Source organism: Trachypithecus francoisi, unplaced genomic scaffold (assembly GCF_009764315.1).
Source record: "Trachypithecus francoisi isolate TF-2019V2 unplaced genomic scaffold, Tfra_2.0 Contig01041, whole genome shotgun sequence".
Classification (NCBI taxonomy): domain Eukaryota; kingdom Metazoa; phylum Chordata; class Mammalia; order Primates; family Cercopithecidae; genus Trachypithecus; species Trachypithecus francoisi.
The window spans coordinates 5,407-31,275 of NW_022681092.1; the positions used below are offsets into that span (position 1 = coordinate 5,407).

Here is a 25,869-nt window from a genome sequence, read left to right on the forward strand (position 1 = left end):
ATGTTCTCTGCTAAGGAAAAAGAAAAGTGACCTTGGCTCCTGGTCCCAGTAAGCTCCTCATTTTCATGTGAAACTTTCTAAGCCTGGCCATCACTGTCCATCCTTCTGTCACCCTTTTAATTATAACTATTTAACAAGTCTCTGCTCTGGTCCAAACTTCCCTCATCTTCCTGTCTTCTTCCAAGACCTCCAAACTCTCCAATCTCTGGTGGTTACACACTTTTCAACCTGCTTCCACATTTTCAACTACGTTTATTGCAAGCTGGCAATGCGGTAAAAGTAGAAAAGTCCATTTCAGGAGAAAAATTCCTGCAGGCTTCAGATATTTGCCTGAAAACAAGATGAGTGCTGATTGCCAAGACAACAGGGAAAAGACCTTGAAGGCATTTCATAGCTCTGCTTCACAGCACTAATTTTCTGTATAATCAGAAAGAAAAAAGGTTGAACTTGCTGATGGTTCTGTAATCTTTAAATAAATCATGGAGTCTTCTGCTTATGGGGGGACTCAGGAAGCCTCTCAATCATAGCAGAAGACCAAGTAGCAATGCTATGTTCTATATGGCAGAAGTAGAAACAAGACAGAGAGGAAAATGATGCCACACCCTGTTATACAACCAGATTTCCTGAGAACTTTTTATCACAACGTCAGCATCAAGAAGATGCTGCTTAACCACTGGTGAAAGATCTGCGCCCTACCCCCCCACTGTTTCCAAGCAGAAGCCTCAGGCAGAGGCAGAGCCTCTTGGAAAACCTCTACTAGGGCAGTGCAGAAAAAATATGGCTTCGAGGCCCCACACAGGAGGTTACCTTCTTCCAGACACAAAATTCATGGACCCACCAACAGTTTGCACTCTCCATATGAGAAAAGCTACAGGCACTCAACACAAGCCCAGCCCATGGAAGCAGCCATGGGGGCTAAAGCCTGCAAAGCCACAGGTGCCCTGCCCTAGTAGAGGTTTTCCATGAGGCTCTGCTACTGCAGCAGACTACTCCCCCTTTCTACTGCCCACCACCCTCTCACCACCCTACTGCCAGCCCACTCCTCTGACCCTACCCACTTGTTTTTCCTTCCACCCCTACTAACCTCCCGTTTGTGATTCAATCACCTACCACCAGGCCCCACCTCCAACATACAGGAACATAATTCCCCATGACTTTCTGTAGTGAAACACAGCCAAACCATATTATTCTGATCCCGACACCCACAAATCTCACATCCTTCTTAGAGAAAAATACAAACATGCCTTTTAAAAAGTTTCCAAAAGTTTTAGCTCATTCCAGCAGTAAGTCAAATGTAATAATTTCAAGTCTCACCCAAGACAAGGCTGCAATCCCTTCTGCCTATGAGTCCCTGAATGTAAAAGGAAGTTTTTTTCTTTCAAGTTACAGTGATGGTACAGGCACTGGGTAAGCATTCTCAATCCAAAGGGAAGATTTTCCCAGAAAAATAACACAACTGGGACACAGGCCCAATGCGAGTCCAAACCCCAACAGGACAGAATTCATTTATCATGAGAACTCACTATCACACAGACTGCATTAAGGAGATACCATTTAAACATTTGTGAAGGATCTGCCGCCCATCCCCATGTTTCACCCCCATCCGCACCATGAACCCCCCCAATTCTCCCACACCCCCACTTCCAACCCCCATTGTCCACCATGGTTAAATCACCTACCAAGCCCCACATGTAACATTCCCCATGACGATTCCACATGAGTTTTGGTTGGAAGACAGAGCCGAATCATATTATTCTCCCCTTGGCCCCCTAGTCTCATGTCCTTCTCATACTGCAAAATACAATAATGCATTCCCTACAGTCCCCCAATGTCTTAACTCATTCCAGCATTTACTCAAATGTCAAAAGCCCAAAGTCTCTTCTGAGATAAGGCTGCCATCCCTGCTGCCCTCGAGTCTCTGAAATACAATGCAAGTTAACTAGTTCTAATGTACAACGATTGTACAGGTATCAGGAAAGCATTCCAAGCCAAAATAAATCTGTCAGAAAGAAGCAAAAAACACACATGGGACTTACAGACCCCATGCAATTCAAAAATCCAGCAAGCCACTCAAGCCACTCATTCCATCCTACAGCTCCAAGTCATCTTTTTGAAATCTATATCCACATCCAGAGCACAGGGTGGTGTGATAGTTGGGATCCCAAGGCCTTGGGCAGCTCTGCACCTGTGCCATTGCAGCATCTTTCCCCTACAGCTACACTCGTGGGTTGGGCTGGTGTTGAGTACCTGTAGCTTTTCAACACTAAGGGTGCATGCAGTTGGTGGGTCTATAAAACTGGGGTCTGGAAAATGGTGCCTCACTGTATGGGGACTCCAACCCTATACTCTCCTTCTGTACTGCCCGAGTAGAGGTTTACCATGAGGCTCTGCTTCTTGGAAAAGCCTCTGGCTGGACACCCAGGCTTTCTGATACATCCTCTGGAGTCTAGACGAAGGCTCCGAAGCCTCTAGTCTTGTGCTGTGTGCACCTGCTGGCTTAACATTATGTGGAAGCCACCAAGGCTTGGAGCTTGCACCCCTGAAGCAGTGACACAAGCTGTACCTGGGCATCTTTCAGCCATGGCTGGGGCTGGACCTGCAGGGATAAAGGCAGCAGTGTCCTGAGGCTGCACACAGCAGTGGGGCCATGGGGCTAGCCCAGGAAACCATTCTTTTCTCCTAAGCCCCAGGGCCAGTGGCAGTAACAGCTGCTACAAAGGTCTGTGAAATGCCTTCAAGGCCTTTTCCCCATTGTCTTGAATTATTAGTACTAGGCTCCTTTTTATGCAAATACGCAAAACCTTCTAGTGTTTTGCCCTGACCATTTATTCCCCGAAGAAGACCACCAGAGTCCAGAGTCAAAGCCAAGCGGCAAGGATCTTTAATGCAAGTTCGAACTTGGTCCCTCCGTTCTATAACATACAAGAGGGCCCCAAACAATGCTGCGCTTGCTTTTTATAGCTCGAGGTAAACAGGACTTGTCAGATTACAGAGGAACAAGGCATTTCTTTAGGCTACAGCATTACAATTGGTTTACATGTTAATGTGAAGTAATGCTTTTAGCAGCCTTCTTACCGGTTCCTGCACTTTTACAAATGGTTGTAACTTTATTGGAGCTTCCCCAAGTGTTGTTTTTCTTAATGTGTTTGTGTCGGGCCCAGGAAGTTGGGACAAAATAGAGGATTGTGTTTGTATTGAGCCCAGGACTAAGATATGTGGCAGACACTGGTAATTAGAGCAGGACAGAGACTTTCACAACGTTTGTCCTTACAATGTCTGGAGTCTATAGATAACCTTAATCGGTTAGGTCCGGGGTCGATCTTTAGCTAGGCTCAGGGTGCCGCCCGGGCTGTTTGCCTGTGGACTTCATTTCTGCCTCTTAGTCTCTTCATTTGATCTCTTTCACTAGATTTTCCCCCTGAAAATCATCTTTTCTTTATGACCACTTGTCCAGGTTGCAAATTTTCCAAAGGTTTAAGCACTGATTCTCATTTAAATATAAGTTCCAACTATGGTCATTTCTTTGATCACACATAAGAACACAGGGTGTTCGACATAGGCAAAACAACTCTTGAGCTTTGCTGCTTAGAAGTTCATTCCACCAGATACAACACCCTCAAGTTCAAAGTTTCACTGATCTCCCGGGCAGAGTCACTGTGAAGCCGATTACTTTGCTAAGGCAAAAAACAAAAAAACAAAAACAAATCTTGGCCCCTGTTCCCAGTAAGTTGCTCATTTTCATCTGAGACCTTCTAAGCCTGGCCTTCACTGTCCATCCTTCTGTCAGGCTTTGAATCACAACTGTTTAACAATTCTCTGCAATGGTCCAAACCTTCCCTTATCTTCCTGTCTTCTTCCAAGCTCTCCAAACTCTAATCTCTGGCCATTACCCAATTCGGAACCTGCTTCTACATTGTCAGCTATCTTTGTCACAGCCTGGCGATGTGGTAAAAGAAGAAAAGTCCATTATCAGAGAGAAACATCAAGAAGACCTCCAATATTTGCATTAAAAAAGCCCAGTGCCGGTAGCCAAGAGATTGGGAAAAAGGCCTAGAAGGCATTTCATAGCTTCACTGCACAGCATTAATATTCTGTATGTACATAAAGAAAAGAGGTTTAATTGACTCACAGATCTTCAGGCTGTAAAAAAAGCACAGTGGTTTCTGCTTCCAGGAGGACTCAGGAAGCTTCCCAATCATACCAGAAGGCCAAGCGGCAATGAAATATTTCATATGGCAGGAGTAGAAGCAAGACAAGAGAGGAAAGAGGTGCCATATCCTGTTATATGGCTAGATCTCATGAAAGCTCACTATCAGGAGATCAGCATCAAGAACATGGTGCTTAACTATTGGTGAAGGATCCTTCCACCACCCCATATCCACCACCCACTGTTTCCAAGCAGAAGCCTGAGGCATGGGCAGAGCCTCTTGGAAAACCTCTACTAGGGCAGCACAGAAGGAAAATATGGGCTTGGAGCCCCCACCCAGGATACCACCCTCCTCCAGACCCCAGAGTCATAGACCTACCAACAGCTCCCAGCCTCAGTATGGAAAAGCTGCAGGCACTCAACACCAGCCCAGCCCATGAGAGCAGCCATGGGGGCTAAAGCCTGCAAAGCCACAGGTACACTGCCCTGGTAGAGGTTTTCCATGAGCCTCTGCCCCTGCAGCAGGCTACTCCCTTCCTACCACCCACCACCCTACGGCCAGCCAACTCCTCCCCACCTAACCCACCCCTTTTGACTTCCAACCCCACCCCTCTCCCATCCATGAATAAATCACCTCCCACCAGGCCCCACCTGCAACATTCAGGATCACAATCACGCACGAGTTTAGGTAGGGACACACAGCTCAACCATGTTATTCTGACCCTGAACCCCGAATATCGTATCCTTCTCACAGAGTAAAATACAATTATGCCTTCTCAAAAGTTACCAAGTCTTAAGTCATTTCAGCATTAACTCAAGTGTAAAAAGTTCACTATCTCACCTGAGAAAAGGCTACAGTCCCTTTTGCCTATGAGTCGCTGAATTTAAAAGGGAGTTCTTTTCTTTCAAGCTACAATGACAGTACAGGCATTGGGTAAGTTTTCTCCATCCAAAGGGTAGAGGTTTGCCAGGAAAATAACACAGATGGGATCACAGGCCCAGTGCAAGTCCAAAACCCAGGAGGCCGGTATCCAATCTCACAGCTCCAAAACCCTCACGAGAACTCACCATCATGAGGGAACATTAAGGAGATGGTGTTTAACCATTTGTGAGGGATCCTCCCCCAAGGCCCACTTTTTACCCCTCATCCCCACCATAATTCCCCATTCTCCCCAATCCCCACCTTCCAACACCCACTGCCTTCCATGATTAAATTACCTTCCACCTGGCCCCAGTTTTCATCTTTCTGATTACAATTCCACATGAGATTCTGTAGGGACACACAGCCAAATCTTATTATTCTGTCCCTGCCTCCCAAAATCTCATGTTCTTCTCACTTTGCAAAATACAATGATGTCTTACCTACCATTCCCCCAAGCCACTATCCTTTTCTACAGCCTGCAGAACCGTCAACCAGTTAAACCCCTTTTTGTTAGGATCATACAGAAAATGAGTACTGTGAAGTGAAGCTACGAAATGCCTTCAATGACTTTTCCCCATCGTCTTGGCTAAGACCCCCAAGATCTTAACTCATTCCAACATTTACTCAAATGTCTGAAGCCCAAAGTCTCATCTGAGAGAAAGCTGAAGTCCCTTCTGCCTCTGAGTCTCTGAAATAAAAGCAAGTTAACTACTTCCAAGGTACAATGATTGTCTAGGCATTGAATAAGAATTCCCACCAAAAGAAAGACTTTTGTCAGAGAGAACAAAACACAAACGGGACTTACAGGTCCCGTGAAAGTCCGAAACCCAGCAGGCCAGTTACTCAAACACACAGCTCCAAAGTCATCCTTTTTTAGTCCCTGTTCCTGGTGTGAGGGCTTGGCTCCCAAGGCCTGGGGCAGCTCTGCACCTGTGGCTTTGCAGTGTTCAGCCCCTCAAACTGCCCTCATAGGCTGTGCTGGTGTTGAGTGCCTGTATTTTTTACCCACAGAGGGTACAAAACTCTTGCTGGGTCTACGAATCTGGGATCTGCATGATGGTGACCTCCAGTGTGGAGGCTCCAACCCCATATTCTTCCTCTGCACTGCTCTAGTAGAGGTTGCCCATGAGGCTCTGCCCTTTTGGCAGCCTTCTGTCTGGACACCCAGGCATTTTCATACATTTTCTGAAATCTATACAGAGGCTCCCAAGCCTCTGGACTAGTGCTCTGTGAACCCGCTGGCTTAACACTATGTAGAAGTTGTGAAGGCTTATTGCTTGCACCCTCTGAAGTAGTGAACCAATCTGTACCTGTGCATTTTTCAGCCAAGGTTGGAGCAAGAGCTGGGGCTGCAGGGATGCATGCAGCAGTGTCCTGAGGCTGCACACAGCAGCCAGGCTATGGGGCTGGCCCAGGAAACCATTCTTCTCTCCTAGGTCCCAGGGCCTGTGACAGCAAGGGCTGCTGCAAACATCTGTGAAATACCTCCAAGGCCTTTTCCCTCATCGTCTTGGATATTAGCACTGGGCTCCATTTTACGCAGATTTCTGGAGCCTTCGTGAATTTTACCCTGAGAGCCAGCTTTTCTTTTTCACCACTTGGCCAGGCTATACATGTTTCAAACTTTTGAGCTCTGCTTGTCATTTACATATAAGTTCCAACTTGAGGTCCTTTCCTTGGTCACACATAAGAGCACAGGCTGTTTGATGCAGATAGGACCCCTTTTGTGGTATGCTGCCTAGAGGTTCATTCCACCAGAAACACACTAAATCATCACCCTCACGTTTGAAGTTTCACAGATTTCGAGTGCAAGGTCACCCTGCAGCCATGTTCTTTGCTACAGGAAAACAAAAGGAACCTTGGCTCCTGTTCCCAGTAAGTTCCTCATTTTTTTTTATTATACTTTATGTTCTAGGGTACATGTGCACAATGTGTAGGTTTGTTACATATGTATACATGTGCCATGTTGGTGGCACACATGTTTATTGCGGCACTATTCACAATAGCAAAGACTTGGAACCAACCCAAATGTCCATCAATGACGAACTGGACTAAGTTCCTCATTTTCATCAGAGACCTCATAAGCCTGGCCTTCACTGTCCATCCTTCTGTCAGCCTTTTAATCACAACTATTTCACAAGTCTCTACCATGGCCCAAACTTTCCCTCATATTCCTGCCTTCTTTCAAGCTCTCCAAACTCTCCAATCTCTGGCTGTTACCCACTTCTGAACCCGCTTTACATTTTCAGCTATCTTTGTTGCAGCCTGGCAGTGTAGAAGAAAAAGAAGTCCAAATTCAGGGGGAAACTTCCAGGAGGCTTCAGATATTTGCATTAAAAAGAAGCCCAGTGCTAACAGCCAAGATGATGGGGAAAAGTCATTGAAGATATTTCATTGCTCCACTTTGCAGTACTTACGTTGTGTATGATCATAACAAAAAGGCGTTCAATTGGCTCATGGTTCTGCAGGCTGTAAAGAAGGCATAGTGGCTTCTGCTTCTGGGAGGACTCAGGAAGCCTCCCAATCATACCAGAAGGAAAACAGCAATGAATATGGCAGGAGTAAGAGCAAGACTAAGAGAGGATGTGCCACATCCTGTTACACGACCAGATCTCACAAGAACTCACTATCATGAGGTCAGCATCAAGAAGATTTGCCACTGGTGAGGGATCCGCCACCCCTACCCACCTCCACCCCCTCCTGTTTCCGGACAGAAGCCTGATGCAGAGGCAGAGCCTCTTGGAAAACCTCTACTAGGGCAGCACAGAAGGAAAATATGGGCTTGGAGTCCCCACCTAGGATACCACCATCCTCAGACCCCAGAGTCATAGACCCACCAACAGCTCCCAGCCTCAGTATGGAAAAGCTGCAGGCACTCAACACCAGCCCAGCCCATGAGAGCAGCCATGGGGGCTAAAGCCTGCAAAGCCACAGGTACGCTGCCCTTCTCGAGGTTTTCCAGGAGCCTCTGCCTCTGCAGCAGGCTACTCCCCCTTCCTACTACCCGCTTCTCTCACACCACCCTATAGTCAGCCTACTCTTAACTACCCACCCCCTTCTTCCTTCCATCCTCACCCCTGCTGTCCATGATTAAATAATCTCCCACCAGGCCCCACCTCCAACATTTTGGATTACAATTCCACATGACTATTTCTAGGGGAACACAGCCAAAACATATTATGCTGACCTTGTCCCCCCCGAATCTCATGTCCTTGTCATAGAATAAAAATACAATTATGCCTTTTCAAAAGTTTCCAAAAGCCTTAACTCATTCCTGCATTAACTCAAATGTAAAAAGTTCAATGTCTCATCTCAGAGAAGGCTATAGTCTCTTCTGCCTTTGAGTCCCTGAAGTTAAAAGGACATTTGTTTCTTTCAAGGTACAATGATGGTACCGGTATTGGGTAAGTTTCTTCAATCCAAAGGGAAGAAATTTCCAAGAAAAATAACACAAATGTAACAACAGGCACAATAGACATCCAAAACCTAGCAGGCCAGGATTCATTCAATCTCACAGCTCCAAAATCATGAAGAGAACTCATTATCAGAAGGACAGCATTAAGGAGATGGTGTTTAACCATTTGTGAAGGATCCACCCCCACCCCTGCCTTCCACCCCCAATCCCATCATAATCCCTCCCAATTCTCCCCACCCCCCCACCTTCCAACCTCCACTCTCCACCATGATTAAATCACCTTCCACCAGCCCCCAACTTTAACATTTCCCAGTACAATTCCACATGAGTTTTGGTAGGGACACAGAGCCAAATCATATTATTCTGTCCCTCGTCCCCCAAATCTCATGTCTTTCTCACATTGCAAAATACAATGATGCCTTCCCTACAGTCCCCCAAATCTTAACTCATTCCAGCATTTACTCAAATGTCCACAGCCCAAAGTCTTATCTGAGACAGTCTACAGTCCCTTCTGCCCATGAGCCACTGAATTATAAAGCAAGTTAACTACTTCCAAGGTACAATGATTGTACAGGCAATGGGTAAGCATTCCCAGCCAACAGAAGAAAAAAAATGCTAGAAAGAAGCACAAAACACAGATGGGACTCATAGGATACATAAACATCCAAAACCGAGCAGGCTAGTCACTCAACCCTACAGCTCCAAAATCATCTGTTTTGAATCCCTGTCCCACATCCATGGCACAGGGGTGTGAAGGCTGGGCTCCCAAGGCCTTGGGCAGATCTGCACCTGTGGCTTTGCAGTGTCCAGCCCCCATGGCTGCTCTCATGGACGTGGCTGGTGCTGAGTGCCTGTAGCTTTTCCACACTGAGGGTGCAAGCTGTTTTGGGTCTATGGATCTGGGGTTTGGAGAATGATGCCTCCCTGTGTGGGGGCTTCAACCCTATGTGTCCCTTCTTTGCTCCCCTAGTAGAGATTTCACATGACACCCTGCCACTTGGAAAAGCTTCTTTCCCAGACATCCAGGCTTTTCTGTGCATCTTCTGGAGTCTAGACAGAGGCTCCCAAGCCTCTAGAGCCTCTGTACTCTTGCTCTGTACACCTGCTGGCTTAAACACTATATGGAAATCATTAAGGCATGGAGTCACCTCTGAAGCAGTAACCCAAGCTGTACCTGTGCATCTTTGAGCCATGGCTGGAGCTGGAGTTGCAGGGATGCAACCAGCAGTGTCCTGAGGATGCACACAGCAGTGGGGCCATGGAGCTTGCCCAGGAAACCATTCTCCTCTGCCAGGCCCCAGGGCCTGTGACAGCAAGGGCTGCCACAGGGTCTTCTGAAATACCTTCAAGGTCTTTTTCCCATTGTCTTGGCTATTTGCACTGGGCTCCTTTCTATGCAGATACTCTAAGCCTTCTTGAATTTTCCTCCTGAAAATCAGCTTTTCTTTTTGACCACTTGGCCAGGCTGCAGAATTTCCAAACTTTAGATCTCCACTTCGCATTTAAATAGAAGTTCTAACTTGAAGTCATTTCTTAGGTCATGCCTAAGAACACAGGATGTTCAATGCAGACAGGACACCTCTTGCACTATGCTGTGTAGATGTTCATTCCACAAGATACATCCTAAATCATCACCCCCAACTTCATAGTTTCACAGATCTCCAGGGCAGGGTCACTGTGCAGCCACATTCTTTGCTAAGGCCAATCAAATGGAACCTTGGCTCCTGTTCACAGGAAATTCCTCATTTTCATCTGAGACCTTTTAAGTCTGGCCTTCCCTGTCTATCCTTCTGTCAGCCTTCTCATCACAAGCATTTAACAATTCTCTACAGTGCTCAAACTTTTCCCCATCTTGCAGGTCTTCTAAGCTTTCCCAATTCTCCCGACCTCTGTCTTTTACCCACTTCTGAACTTGCTTCTACATTGTCAGCTATCTTTAGCACAACCTGGCAATGTGGTAAAAGAAGAAAAGTCCATTTTCAGGGGGAAAATTCACAAAGGCTTCAGATATTTGCATGAAAAGAAGCTGAGTGCTGGTTGCCAAGACAAAAGGGAAAGGGCCTTGAAGGCATTTCAGAGCTCCACTTCATAGTACTCATTTTCTGTATGATCATAAAGAAAAGAGGTTTAATTGGCTCACGGTTCTGCAGGCTGTAAAGGAAGTATAGTGCCTTCTGCTTCTGCGAGGACTCGGGAAGCCTCACAACCATACCAGAAGGCCAAGGGGCAAGGAGATGTTTCACATGGCAAGAGCAGAAGCAAGACTGAGAGAGGAAAGAGGTGCCACACCGTTATATAACCAGATCTCGTGAGAACACACTATCATGAGGACAGCATCAAGAAGATAGTGCTTAATCACTGGTGAAGGATATGCTTCCCACCCCCACCTCCCACTGTTTCTAGGCAGAAGCCTGCTGCAGAGTCAGAGTTCCTGGGAAACCTCTACTAGGGCAGTGCAGAAAGAAAATATCGACTTGGAGCCCCATGCAGGGGACTACCACCCTTCAGACCCCAGGTTCATAGACCCACCAACAGCTTGCAACCTCAGTGTGGAAAAGCTGCAGGCACTCAACACTAGTCCAGTCCATGAGAGCAGCAATGGCAGCTTAAACCTGCAAAGCCACAGGTGCACTGTCCTAGTTGGGGTTTTCCATGAGGCTCTGCCTCTGCAGCAGGCTACTCCCACTTCCTACTACCCACCACCCTACAGCCAGCCTACTCCTTCCCACCCTACCCACCCTGCTATCCATGATTAAATTCCTCCCTCTCACTCCCTCATCTTTCTGTCATGCTCAAATCCCTCCAAACCCTCCCAATCTTTGCTAGCCACTACTGAGCCTGCTTCTACTTTTTCAGGTAGCTGTATAGCAGGTTGGCTATGTAGCAATAACACAAAATCCCATTTAAGGGGAAAAATTCAAGAAGACTTCAGAAATTTCCATATAAAGAAGCCCTGTGCTAATAGCCAAGACAAAGGGAAAAAGGCCTTGAAGACATTTCAAAGCTCCTCTCTGCAGTTCTAATTTTCTTTATTATTGCAAATAAAAGAGATTTAATTGACTCATGGTTCTGCAAGCTGTGAAGGAAGGATAGTGTCTTCTGTTTCTGGGAGGAATCAGGAAGCCTCCTAATTATATCAGAAAGCCAAGGGACAATGAGATGTCTACTAAGGCAGGAGTAGGAGCAAGACAGAGGGAGGAAAGAGGTTCCACAGCCTTCTAAACAACCAGATCTCACAACAACTCACTCACTATCAGGAGGACACTATCAAGGTGCTTTATCATTCATGAAGGATTCACCCCCACCCTTTTATAACTAAATCTTTTTCCACCTAGGCCTCCCTATGTGGAGTGTAATTCCACATGGGATTTGATAGGTACAGACACAAACCATATTATTCTGTCTCTGACCCCACGAATGTCAAGTCCTTCTCACATTGCAAAATACAATCATGCTTTGCCAGCATGAGTCTTCACTCATTTCAGCATTAACTCAGAGTTACAAAGTCCAAAGTCTCATCTGAGCCAAGGCTACAGCCTCTTTTGCCTATGAGCCTCTGAAATAAAAAGCAGATTCACCACTTCGAAGGTATAATGATGGTACAGGCATTGTGTAAGCTTTCCATATCCAAAAAGAAGACATTTTCCAAAGAGCTTATTTCTATCTGAGGCCTCCTCGGCCTGGACTTCACTGTCCATGTTTCTGTCAGGATTTTTGTCACAACCATTTAACCAGTCTCTAAGATAGTCCAAAAATTTTCTGATTTATCTGTGTTCTTTTGAGCCCTCCAAACTCTTCCACCTCTTCCCATTACCTGGTTCCAAAGCTGCTTCCACATTCTCAGGTATCTTTATAGCAGTGCTCCAATCCTCATTTGGCATTTTCTGTATGATTCGTTTTCAAAAAGACATTTAATTGGCTTGCGGTTCTGCAGAGTGGACAGGAAGCACAGTGGCTTCTGCTTCTGGGAGGCCTCAGAAATCGTTCAATCTTTGTGCAAGGCAAAGAGTGAGCTGTCTCACATGACAAGAGGAAAACACACAGAGTAGGGAGGTGACATAGAGTTTTCAGTGATCAGATCTCAGGAGCAGTCATTCATGATTGTGAGGATGGTACAAGGGGATGGTGCCAAGCCCTTCATGAGAAATTTGCCTTCATAATTCAATCACCTTATTCCAGGATCCACCTTCCACATTAGGACATATAATTAAATATGAGATTTGCTGGGAACACATATTGGAATTGCATCATCAATCTTTGAGCATAAAGACATCCACAGCAGGCTTTATCCAGCCAACTTCTTTGAGACTTTTTATAGGGTTTGAGGTCTACAGCATATACACTAAAATATTCATACTTCAAAAAGGAATAAAGTGGTATCATTTTTCCAAAAGTTACAATGGCAGTGTAGTCATTCACAGTATGATTTAGTTCACGTTTGCTACTGTTTCTATTCTATCACCATATTAACTGTTTCCCACACAATTCTGCATTAGCTGGATTTCAGTTCAGCACAAAACCATCCTTGTACTACCACTGATAGCTGGCATTAACTCTTTGCTACACTTGTTATTCTGCTGTAGAAAGTATCCTTGAACTGGAAACAGTCCACAATCAAATATCTAGTCATTCAATACTATCAATTCCTGGGTGATTTTTTGAAAAAATAGTATCTCTTGTGCAAGAAATGCTGCATCTGTGATTTCATGTCATTCATTCAAATTGGATGGAAGTGCTGAATTTCCACTGAAGTGCTGAAAGAAATCCTGTTCCTGTGATTCTGACGTCATCAGCCTCTGCACCTCTGTCTTTCCTTCTGCCACATGTTGCGTGCTCTCCATGACTTTGGTAAGAGCTTCCTTGTGTACGTGGATGATGTGCAGGATGTTGGCCTGGTGTACCTGAGACAGCACTAACAGTTCCATGACGGGGTCCAGGTCCTACCTGGGCTGACTGACAAAGAGCTCACTGACAGTGTGGAAGGCATCTGTGGTGAAGTGGATGGCCTGGTCCAGCTCCAAGGCCTGGCTGAAGCTGAAGAAGAACTGGCCACCTTCTGATGCTCTTTCTTAAAGCCTGTCACCATCATCTGCTGGCTTGTCAACTCACCGGCTGTGAAGTTGAGCTGAGTGCCCTGTTGTCCACCTTCTTGGTGAATGACTTGAAGCCGTCAGTCTTGCCCTCCCACTCCTAAAGGTTGAGTGTCACCCTGGGGTGACTCATGATCTGGCACTCATCATCTCAGCCTTCCCTCTTGCCCTGTTTCCAGGCTGTCCCTTCAGTGCTGGTGGGGCACATCAGGAAGTGACAAAAGATGTGGCATTGTGCCCCCACCCAGAAGCTGGCCATGTGGTTCACCCACCAGACTGGGCCCTTTCTGCACTTGAACACAGATGCCACCTCACCACAGATGCTTCCACACTGCCAGGGAGCTCTTTGCCAATCAGCCCAGGCAGGACCTGGACCCAGTCATGGACCTGTTAGTGCTGTCTCAGGGACACCAGGCCAACATCCTGGACACCATCCACATACTCAAGGAAGCTCTTACCAGAGTCCTCCCTCAAGATGGCCTGTGGTCTGCCTCTTGGCACCCAAGAAGCCCACTGTGCTGTAGAAGCCCTGAGGCATGGACTGGAGCCCCAAAGGCAGCGCACACCCTGCTCCTGAGCCTGCTGCTCATTTCTTCTATGTGGCTCCACTGGCAGCACACTTGTTGCACTGAGGCCTGTGCATGCCAGGCAAGGCCAAGCTGGCTCAAAGAGCAACGAGCCACCTGCACAAGGGTGTGCCAGGAGCAGGTGGACCAGCCACCAACCTCACTCGCTGCCAATCAGGATAAATCTATTATTCTACCCTGGAGGTAGGGCCCCAGTGCCAACTGCTTTTCCTCAGGCCTTGACACCATCAGCTGTCAGGTGGTGTTCACTCAGGCTGTGGGAACACGGCTATCCCTGTTTCCTTGACTGGGTGAGGTTTGTGGCTGGTCCATCTGCTCCTGGCACACTCTTGCAGAGGTGGCTGGTTGCTCTTTGAGCCAGCTTGGCCTTGCCTGGCATGTACAGGCTCTGGGTACTGACAAGCTGCTCTGAGTGAGCTTATCCTGTCTTGGGCCAAATCCTAAGTCTGGCCAGGGCCACAGAAGGTCAAATTCCCTGGGTGGTAATCCTGGCTGCTGCAGGGAGGCCTATGGTGCTCCTCCCCTCCCAGGGCTCAGGATGAGGTCCGACTGGGACGGAACCCTTTAGGTATGGGACTTATGCCCCAGGAGGGGGCTTCAGTCACACAGGTTGGGTGAGAAGATGTATGGCATGCTGCTGGCTGCCAGGGTTGTCAGGACGCATGTTCACCCTTCCCTCCAGGGACCTCAAAGTGACCAGCTTCCCCTTTCAGAATGACTTCCCAAGGTCCAGGGGCCATCTGGGGCTGCACAGCAACTGGCTGCATGCTGTCCTGGCTTCTTCCATGTGCTGGTCACTACCCACCAAGGGACGTCAGATGCAGGCACCATGCAGGGCGGTTGTCTCTGGACCTGCATCTTGGTTATCATGGAGCCGGACTGGGTCTGGTGGCAGGTTCCTGATGGGTTTGTCCTGGGTGGTCATGGGGATGATCAGAAAAGATGCAGAATGGAATTGCTGTGAGGATGAATGAAATGTCTGTCAGCACAGAAGAGGCACCGGTGAGTGTTCAGGGATTACCCTCAGTAGCTGCCCAGAGGCCAAACCCACCCACCTGATAGTGACTGTCCCCAGGCCAGGAGGAAGAGAAGACAGCAGGTCCCACTCACCTGAGTCTGATCAGTCAGCTGTGCTGAGATGCACCTCTCACCTAGGAAACGGTCCTTCATGCAGAGCCACTCACAGACACTGCTGTGTGTCTCTAACTGCTCCACAACACAGAGGCGATGGGGGCTCAGCAACAGTGACATTGTGGGGTGACACAACCCACCACAACGGGAGCCTGCTTGGGTCAACAGGGCCTAGAGTCAGTGTCCTCTATCCCCTGAACTGACATGTGTGTATGCAAGGTGTTTGTGCACACCTGTGTGTGTGTGAGCATGTATGTGTGTGTTTGTCTTGCTTCTCTGGACAGGCCTAGCTTCTCCACTCGCGGGTGCACCCAGGTCCTCATCACTGTCACCTCAGAGCATTGGAGCCTCTACAGGTGCTCCCCAATCTCTGCCCTCCCCATCCATGGTGGTCCTGGGGATGCAGACAGAGGAGAGGCACCGGGTACAGCAGAGAGGGCTGGCACCCTCTCTAGGTGGAACACAGGTTGTATGTAAACTTGTAGGTATGCCAAGCAGTACTGGATTCAACACATCGTCTCATTTTCTCTTTCCAGCCACCCTTCAGGGTACACCCTGACTCACCTTCCCTGCAGATGGAGACAAGGAGGCTCCACAGACAAACTCCCTGCCTGAGGTCACATAGTGGCCAGCTGGCCAGGTTCCTACTGACCAGCCACCCCTGACCAGGTTCCCACTGATGAGGCCCCTAATCACCACTCCTCCAGTGACCAGGTCCCACTGACCAAGTCCCCACTGGCCATGTCTTCCTAACAAGGCCCGCACTTAATATGCCTCATGGGCCAGACCCCACTGACCAATTTCCCACTGACCCGGTCCCCACTGCCCAGGTTCCCACTGACAAGACCACAATTTACCAGGTTGCTGCTCACCCGACCCCCACTGAACAATTCTCCATGCATCAGTCCCCAGCTGACCAAGTCCCTTCTGACCAGGCCCTTACTGACCAGACTCCAAGCCACTAAGGCCCCACACCAACCAGGCCCCTAGTATAGTGTATAGGCCCCACCAACCAGATGTTCATCGTTTATGTTCCAACCAATCAGGCCACACTAATAAGGCCACCACTGACCAGGTCCCCCACTGACCAGGCCTCCAATGACTAGGTTGCCAGGTCCCCACTGATGAGGCCTTTACTGAGGAGGCCACCACTAACCAGGCCCCTGCTGATCAGGTCCCAGCTGACTAGGTCCTGATGACCAGGTCATCTCTGACCATGGTCCACTGACAAGGCCCCTGACCAGCAGTGCTCAAAGTCTCATTACAATGTCCCCCTCAGCTCACAGACCCTGCCTCCCTGCATGTGTGCCCAAAGCTCAGGCCCTGGGGTCTTTTTGGGGACACTGCCTTTCCTCCAAGACACAGAGAGAGACAGTCAGCCTCAGGCTCCATGTGCCTAGCTCCACACTCACCCCAAAGGCCCTCTGGGCCCATCTCAAAAGAGACAGTGAGGCAGCCTGGCACTGCCTGAAGATGCCATCTACCCTATTCCTGAGTGTCAGAGTGTGAAGAGGGGAGGGACATTTGGCAGACAAGACACCCTGTGCTGCTGGGTCTCCCAGGGCCCTTCCCACAGAGCCCCAATCTAAAGACACAGCACACAGGCTACACGAAGACTAATCCACAACCTTTGAGGCTGAGTCAGGGACCACATGAGGACTGTCCCCAGACAGTCACAAGGCCCTTTGCTTGTTTCTTGGTACCTCAGTGGATGCAGCAGCGGTTCTTCTGTTGGGGACCAGTAAGCACGTGCTGGGGAGGGCTCGCCTGTGCTTCCTCAGTGGCTCCACCTCTGCTTCTAAGAAAAATCACTCATTCCAGGGCTAGGGCAGAAAATATACAAGATTAGCTTAGAACATCTTGTGCCAGAAAGTAAAAAAGTGCTGATGGAGTAACAGGGACAAATCAAAAAGACATAAAGTCAGCTTGAAATCTAATCTTGGGGAACTGGAGCACCAGAATCATGAGCTTTCCCTCCTCTCTTATTTATTGGTTTCATTTCTCCATGTAGAACAAAGAAGAGAACAAGAAAATAATCATCTGGCAACCATCGTAGTAATAATTGTTCAAACACAAGTCATCCATGAAAGGCTAAATCTAGTGGGTTCGGAAGAGTAACCAGATATTTACAGAGCCTCAAAGTATCTCCATACAAAATACGGTTGAACTACAAAAAGAAAATTGTAACATTAGCATGGACAAACCTGGCAGGTACTCCTTAACTGTCCTAAGTAATAAAAACAGTAAAATGCAAATAAGCCTTCTATGACCTTTACTAAAGTATTAATGATGAATTGGTTGTTTGGCTGTTTAAACAGCTGACATTTGGGCAATTTGAGTAGGTCAAACTCAATAAAAATGGTTTTCATTTGCAAGATCCACTTAAAACTTAAGGAGGCTAAAAAAAATCATTTAAAATATCCTATAAATTATCATTATACATATGATACAAAAATATCCTACACTTCAGTAAATATTGTAATGTTAAATATTTTATGAGAAACAATTAAAATGTTTGTAAATAGCCCAGTAATAAAGTTTTATAATCTTTTAAATCATACAATTTTTCCTTAAGACTTTATGGTTAAATATTCTCTTCATTAGATGTGGCTTACCAGTGGATTCTGGAGAAGAAAGTAGACGGGAGCAAGTGTCCAACACAGCAACAGCTGGAAAGAAAAAGAAAAGAATTTTGTTCTTTACCTAAAACACTTCAGTTAACTAAGTGTGAGTTTGAAAACTAAAGAGTTGAGAACTTTATCAGAGTTAATAAAAATGAGAAATATGTATGTACATTTACAATACAAAATTACTATTAATAATTTACATATGGCATTAATTCTTTTTTTTTTTTTTATTATACTTTAAGTTCTAGGGTACATGTGCATGACTTTTATATCATGTATACTCCCCAGTGCAATCCTCCCTCCTCCCCCCTCCCCATGATAGGCCCCAGTGTGTGATGTTCCCCTTCCCGAGTCCAAGTGATCTCATTGTTCAGTTCCCACCTATGAGTGAGAACATGCGGTGTTTGGTTTTCTCTCTTGTGATAGTTTGCTAAGAATGATGGTTTCCAGCTGCATCCATGTCCCTACAAAGGATGCAAACTCATCCTTTTTGATGGCTGCATAGTATTCCATGGTGTATATGTGCCACATTTTCTTAATCCAGTCTGTCACAGATGGACATTGGGTTGATTCCAAGTCTTTGTTATTGTGAATAGTGACATATGGCATTAATTCTAATTGTGTTTAAGTATCAGAGCTTTTTCATTCTTCATTCATGTAATCAACAGCCACGTGCTAAGGTACTAGAGCCAGCACAGGAATTATAAGATGAAGATGGTATGGTCCACCTCTCAACAGTCATATGCTATAACCTAAAAAAACAGAAGGCAGGCAATGTCCACATAGGGTCATAGATACCATGACAGGTATACAGCAGGGCACTACTGGAACACACAGAAGGAACATCTAGCCCACTTTTATGTCAATGTCATGGGCTTTCTGGTGGAGGAGATAACATAGGGTGATACCTGAAGGACAAGGAAAACCTTGCCAGATAGAGGGAAGAGATGAAGGCAAAGAGCCTGAGGTGAGGAAGAGCCCTGTGGAGTTCCAGTTTGGTGCTAGAGCAAAGGGCAGAGTGTGGTAAGTGGCGAGAGACAAGGCTGAGTAACTTGACAAGAATCACATTGACATGGGTATTTCTATTTCATGGTGAAAACTTTGGAACTTTTCCTGGGCACAGACGTAAGCCAATGACACAGTAAATGACAGGAGATTTAAAATGTCACCTGTCAAGTGACTGCTTATGAAGGGTTATTGCTCAGCTAAGGATTTTGAAATGAGTCTGAGGTCTGTTGGCCTTCAATCTCTATCAAAATCTTGAGAACTTGATGATGCCTTTGTTTTCTGAAATTGTTTCAGTGTGCAGGCTGACAGTTCCATGACGATGGCAAGAGTGAAGAAATTGTAGAGCCAGTGAAAAAGAGATGCACAGATTTCTTGGGAATTTTTTAAGCTATGGAACATGACAAATTTATGGTGCATAAGTACAGTCTTCTCTGTGAAAGTTTTTATTTTCACATCTTTCATTAGATGTGTCTAACAACAACAACAAAACCTTGAAATAGTATCTACTAATGCAACAATGAAAAATAATGCCATTTGCTATTTACATTTTATTTCTAAAATAAACTTAATTAATAAATTTTGGAAACATACTTCTCTTTGTTTCTCTAATTATTTGTTCTACACAGTCCAGCTCCATCTAAAATAAGTAAAAATAATAATAATGTTTAAGTTAAAAAAGAAACATTACTATGAAAATAATATGTCACTTACAAAATGTGGCCTTTAGTACTTTTAGTGACTAGACATAACTCGAAGTTTGCTTAAATAGAAAAATAATCACATAAATAAAATAAAATTTCTACTTGTTTTAAGTTTAGATAACAGAGGATATATCTGTGTAATGCTGTTTAGAGTAATCTGACAAAAATACAGTTAATATTGGTCTACTGAATATACATGATTTTAGAAAGGTAGTGTTTTATTAGTACAAAGGTTAAATGATGGCCAGGTGTGGTGGCTTATGCCTGTAATCCCAGCACTTGGGGAGACCAAGCCAGGCAGATCACGAGATCAGGAGAGTGAGACCATCCTGGCCAACATGGGGAAACCCCAGCTTTACTAAAAATACAAAAATTAGCTGGGTGTGGTGACACGCACCTGTCCCAGGTACTTCAGAGGCTAAAGCAGGAGAATTGCTTGAAGCCAGGAGGTGGAGATTGCAGTGAGCCAAGATTGCACCACTATACTCCAGCCTGGCGACAGAGTGAGACCTTGTCTCAAAAAAAAAAAAAAAATTAAAAAATTAAATAAAGTCATCTTTTGCAATGAATGCATTGCTTTGAAGTTCTTAGCAAAACTCTGCCCTTTATAAAGTTTAATTCATGTTTTACTTCAATAAATTCTACCTTAAAAAGAAATTTCTATTTTCTACTCATAGCAAACTTTTTTATAGTAAATTTTTTTTTTTTTTTCTAGGTTGTAGTCTAAATTAAGATGCTACCTGTGTAGATTTCTTCCAAAGGTATATTGAAGGATGCTAAATTTTGGAGTAAAATTGAAGCCATCACATAGGTAGTGAGCATAGGACCCAATAAGTAGTTTTTCAAACCTGGCCCACTCTGTCCCTCCCTGTTCTTATTTCCCAGTGTCTATTGTTCCCATGTTTATGACAATGTGCAGCCAATGTGTAGCTCCCACATGAGTGAAAACATGAGATATCTGGTTTCTGTTTCTCCACTAGTTTGCTTAGGATAGTGGATTCCAGCTGTATCCATATTGCTGCATAGGACATGATTTTGTTCTTTTTATGGCTGCAGAGTATTCCATGGTATATATGGAATTTTCCAATCTACCTTGGAGGCACCTGGATGGACTCCATGTCTTTGCTATTGTGCACAGTGCTGCAATGAACATACATGTGCATGCATATTTTTGTTACAATGATTTATTGTCCTTTCGGTATACCCCTAGTATAGGAATGGGGTTGCTCCATCCAACGGTCATTCTTAGTTCTTATTTTCCAAATGGCTCTCCATAGGAGCTAAACTAATTTACATTGCCCCAAATGGTGTGTGTTCCCTTTTCTCCACAGCCTCCCTAACATCTTTTTTTTTTTTTTTGTACTTTTAAACAAAAGTCGTTCTAGTGTGAAATATCATTTCACACACAGCCGGATGTTTTGTTTGGCATTTTTCTGATGATTACCAGTGGTAAGCATTTGTTAATACGTCTGTCGGCCACTTACATGTGTTATTTTGAGAAGTGTCTGTTCATGTTCTTTGCCCGTTTTTACTGGTGTTATTTATTTTTCGCTTGTTGATTTGTTTAGGTCTCTTATGCATTCTGGATAATAGGCATTTGCTGTATCCATAGTTTGTGAATATTTTCTTCCATTCTTTAGACTATCTGTTTAATACCATGATAGTTTCTCATGCTGTGCAGAAGCTTTAGCTTAATTAGATCACACTTGTCAATTTTTGTTATTCTTGCAATTGCTTTTGAGGACTTAGCCATAAATTGACAAGTATGATGTCCAGAAGAGTATTTCCTATGTTTTCTTCCAGGATTTTTATAGTCAGAGAACATACTCTTAAGTAAGAAAAGCACAAACCTTTTTTTTTTTTTTTTTTGAGATGGAGTCTCCATCACCCAGGCTATAGTGCAGTGGTATGATCTTGGCTCACTGCAACCTCTGTCTCCTGGGTTCAAGTGATTCTCTTGCCTCAGCTTCCTGAATATCTGAGATTACACATGCCTGCCAATACGCCTTGCTAGTTTTTGTATTTTTAGTAGAGACAGGCTTCATCATGTTGGCCAGGCTGGTCTCAAACTCCTGACCTCAAGTGATCTGCCTGCCTGGGCCTCCCAAAATGTTGGGATTACAAGTGTGAGCCAAAACGCCTGGCCAAGCACAAAGCTTTTAACATAAAAATGGAAATGAACGTTTTACTGTTTTGTGTAATTTATAAAATGCAATTATTTTGAATTCTACTATATAATAAACATCCGTATGTGGGGTAAAGTGTTTGGATGCCAATAATTCAGTTGTGATTATGGGTGGGAAGAGTTGAAATAAACTTTTAAAAAAATTTTTTATTTTCAAGATGGAATCTCGCTCTGTCACCCAGGCTGGAGTGCAGTGGTGTGATCTCGGCTCACTGCAACCTCCACCTCCCAGGTTCAAGCATTTCTCTGCCTCAGCCTCCCTAGTAGCTGGGATTACAGGTGCCCACCACCACACCCAGCTAATTTTTTTTTTGTACTTTTAGTAGAGACGGAGTTTCACCATCTTGGCCAGACTGATCTGAACTCCTGACCTCATGACACACCTGCCTCAGCCTCCCAAAGTGCTGGGATTATAGGCATGAGCCACCGTGCCTGGCCAGTGCAAAGAAACTTTAAAAGTGACATGAGCCAGGCACGGTGGCTCATGCCTGTAATCCCAGCACTGTGGGAGGCTGAGACAGGCAGATCACAAGGTCCGGAGTTTGAGAACAGGCTGTTCAAGATGGGGAAACCCTGTCTCTACTAAAAATACAAACATTAGCTTTGTATAATGGCGGGCGCCTGTAGTCTCAGCTACGTGGGAGGCTGAGGCGGGAGAATTGCTTGAACCTGGGAGGTGGAGGTTGCAGTGAGCCAAGATGGCGCCACACACTCCAGCCTGGGTGACAGTGAGACACTGCCTCAAAAAAAAAAAAAAAAAAGAGGGGGTGTGAACCACAGCTAAACTACAATCAGTTAGAAAGTAAGCCAAAGCATCTCAAAGTATATCATCACTTATCAGGCAATAACATGCTATTTCTAAAACCTAACTGAAATGCAGAGTTTAAAGACATTTTAAACATGTCAGTTTGGTCACATTTAGTGAATAAAGTTAGCAAATGGGTATCTCTTGAAAATGAGAGCTCCAGGGAATTAAAAAATGTAAACTTCCCATTTCCTTTCTGTGTTAACACAGCTAATTATGATCTTTACTTAACATGCATAAATGAACAGAACAACTCAGTATTTCACCAAATTAAAAACAATAATTATATTTGAGAAGTGAAACCCAAAAGAGAAACGGTCATATAACTAACCTCAGTCAAGTAGTTCTTGCAGTTATTTGAAGTCTGTGGATTTGAAGTAGGAATTCTTATGGGCATTTGGGGAATATATTTTCTGTTGAGTCCTATACTGGGAAGATTTTCAACATAAGGTCACTCTGGGTCTCACCTTGTAGGAAGTGCTGAGAAAATACTTGACCTGCTGATTCTCCATAAGGAGCTTAGTGTTGATAATTGCTATTTTCTTATTTGATCTGTAAAGACAGCAAAGACAAATGCTTAGTATTTCATTTTTCCTTAAATGATTCTTAATGACTTGCAGTTTTTAAAAACTTGCCCTGAGAGTAAACCAAAGTACCCACTAGAGAGTGTTTTCACATCGAAGATGTGTGAGAGCATACCTATTGTAAGAAATTATAATTTTAGGCCGGGTGCCGTGGCTCAAGCCTGTAATCCCAGCACTTTGGGAGGTCGAGGCGGGCGGATCACAAGGTCAGGAGATCGAGACCATCCTGGCTAACACGGTGAAACCCCGTCTCTACTAAAAATACAAAAAACTAGCCGGGCGAGGTGGCGGGCGCCTGTAGTCCCAGCTACTCGGGAGGCTGAGGCAGGAGAATGGCGTGAACCTGGGAGGCGGAGCTTGCAGTGAGCTGAGATCTGGCCAGTGCATTCCAGCTTGGGTGACAGAGCGAGACTCTGTCTCAAAAAAAAAAAAAAGAAATTATAATTTTAAAATCGTTCTAAAGGAGCACCTGTGTTTCTAAGGTGATTTATACTGAACAAGCAGTTCAAACCAAGTAGACAGGGAAGAGATAATGGCTGTTAGTGATGTATGGCTCAAAAGGCAAAACTTGCTGCCTTCTAAAATGGCTCTACTTGTAAGATTCTGAAGTTCTATTAGAAATACTTGTTTTTAAAGAGTAACGACATGGGAAAATGAATATATTGATTTGCTTGATTATAAGAACCACTTCACTAGAACTAATTGTATCAAAACATCATGTTGTACTCCTTAATGTAGGTTGAGAAAACTAAAATGAACAAAAAAAATCTAGGAATACTTGTGTTGAGTAAACCAGTTTTAGGCTTCACCCTTGTACATTTCACCCATTATCTAGGAACAATTAAACATTTGGCACTGAGGAATAATTCAGAGAAACAACTCCTAGGGGAGAACTAGATTGGCTGGTGATCAAAAAGAACTGAAGCATCTCTGAAGGCAATTAGCCCCCAGCACTGTGACCAAGGCACTGGAGGTGGGGCTTATTCTCTCTGCCTTCCACACACTCCTTCAGGTGGAACAAGGTGTTATTTTTTAACCACTTTGTGAATTACACTTCTTTAAATTCCTGTGATAATTATTCACTATTTCACAAGGATGCCTTTCTGTAACATCTTGAAAATGTTACACAAATAGTCTTTCTTGAGGCACCCTCTAGTGATAATACTAAAGATCACAATCAAAAACAATTGTGCCCAGAGTAGCAGTACCACTCGACACTTTGGGTTTAGGTTGTGATCTACCAAAAATTAAATTAAAATCATTAATATTTCTATTTAGGGAAATTCTGACAAGTAATCTTATAACAAGATCACTTTATTAATTACAAAACTTCAAAAATACTTAGTGAAGAAAACTAACAGATCAGGTTAACTACATGAGACTTTTCAGGGGAAAAAAGCCATACAAAAGCAAAAAAAAAACAAAAACAAAAAAAAATGAGAGGAGAGACAGAAACTATCCTTGACTAACATTTTAAAGGTAAGATTATTTACTAACATTACTTTCCAAAATAACATTATCAAATTAGTGTTCACTTCCTACTAATATCCTGAAGCCATCTCACTAAAAATTATGCTTTCAAAACAAATTAATGAGCTTAATTCATTCCCTGTGAGTGTATGTTTTGACTTACTTCTTAATTTTTTTGACATGGAATTGTTACCTTTCAATGCTACTGCAAAAGCTTCCTTATATTCTTCTAATTCGGTTGCAACCTCTTTATAAGCAGTTTTCATTTTGGAGAATTTACATTCCGCATCTTTAAGTTCGAGTTTCTTCTTATTTAGTGAAGTCATATTATCCTTATTTAACTGCTCTAATTGTTTTTCATACTCTGCTTGTCCCTAAAACAAATGAAAAGAATACACTTTTAAAACTATTATAACCTAATTATTATATGTTTGCTGTCTTTCACTTTGAGTCAGTGATTCAAAGAGCAATTTTGAACACGTTGAAAAAAGAGGCTGAAGCTTAAAATGTTCATCAGCAATATCAAAACTAATAACTGAACTCAGAATTGTCTGATTTATAAAAATTTGAAATCATAATTATGTTAGTATTAATGTAATCTGGCCATATAAAAATAGAATCCATTCATAATTTTTTAAAGTGATCAATGAACAATGTAGCTTAAGACCAATTCAAAAGTATCACATGATATCTAAATCACAAGTTTTTCTTATGCCAACTGGTCTTAATCATCAAATGACTCCATAGTGAGAATCATTACTCTGAAAGATTGATTTTGTTATAATAATAATGGAAATTTAAATATTTTTTTAAAAAGATGCCTTTTTTTCTAGAACTCTACAAAGCAAATTGCTACAAGAGAGGCAGAGAAAACACAATATATACATATCTAAATTATAATTTGCAGTGAAGTAATGAAAGCATGTTCCAGATAAACTTACCTGATTTAAAAAAACTAACCTGTAAATGGATTTCTTCTAATTTTTCTACTGCCTGCATTGCCCTTCATCTAGCTCCCATTAATATTCTTATAGTTTACTAAGTTCTACCATATTGTTTTCCATATTTGTCTTAAGATTTAATATTTCCTCTTCCAACATCTTTTTATTAAGATTAATATTTCTTCTTCCAACATCTTTTTATCCTCCTCAAGTTTTTCACATTCCTGCTGTACTTTTTTCATAGATAATAACTCCT

At 44.1% G+C, this 25,869-nt stretch overlaps 1 pseudogene; it reads right to left on the reverse strand.

Moving 5' to 3' along the window:
- Positions 1-14,975: 14,975 nt before the first annotated feature.
- LOC117090604 lies at positions 14,976-24,938 on the reverse strand (annotated as a pseudogene).
- Positions 24,939-25,869: the final 931 nt, after the last annotated feature.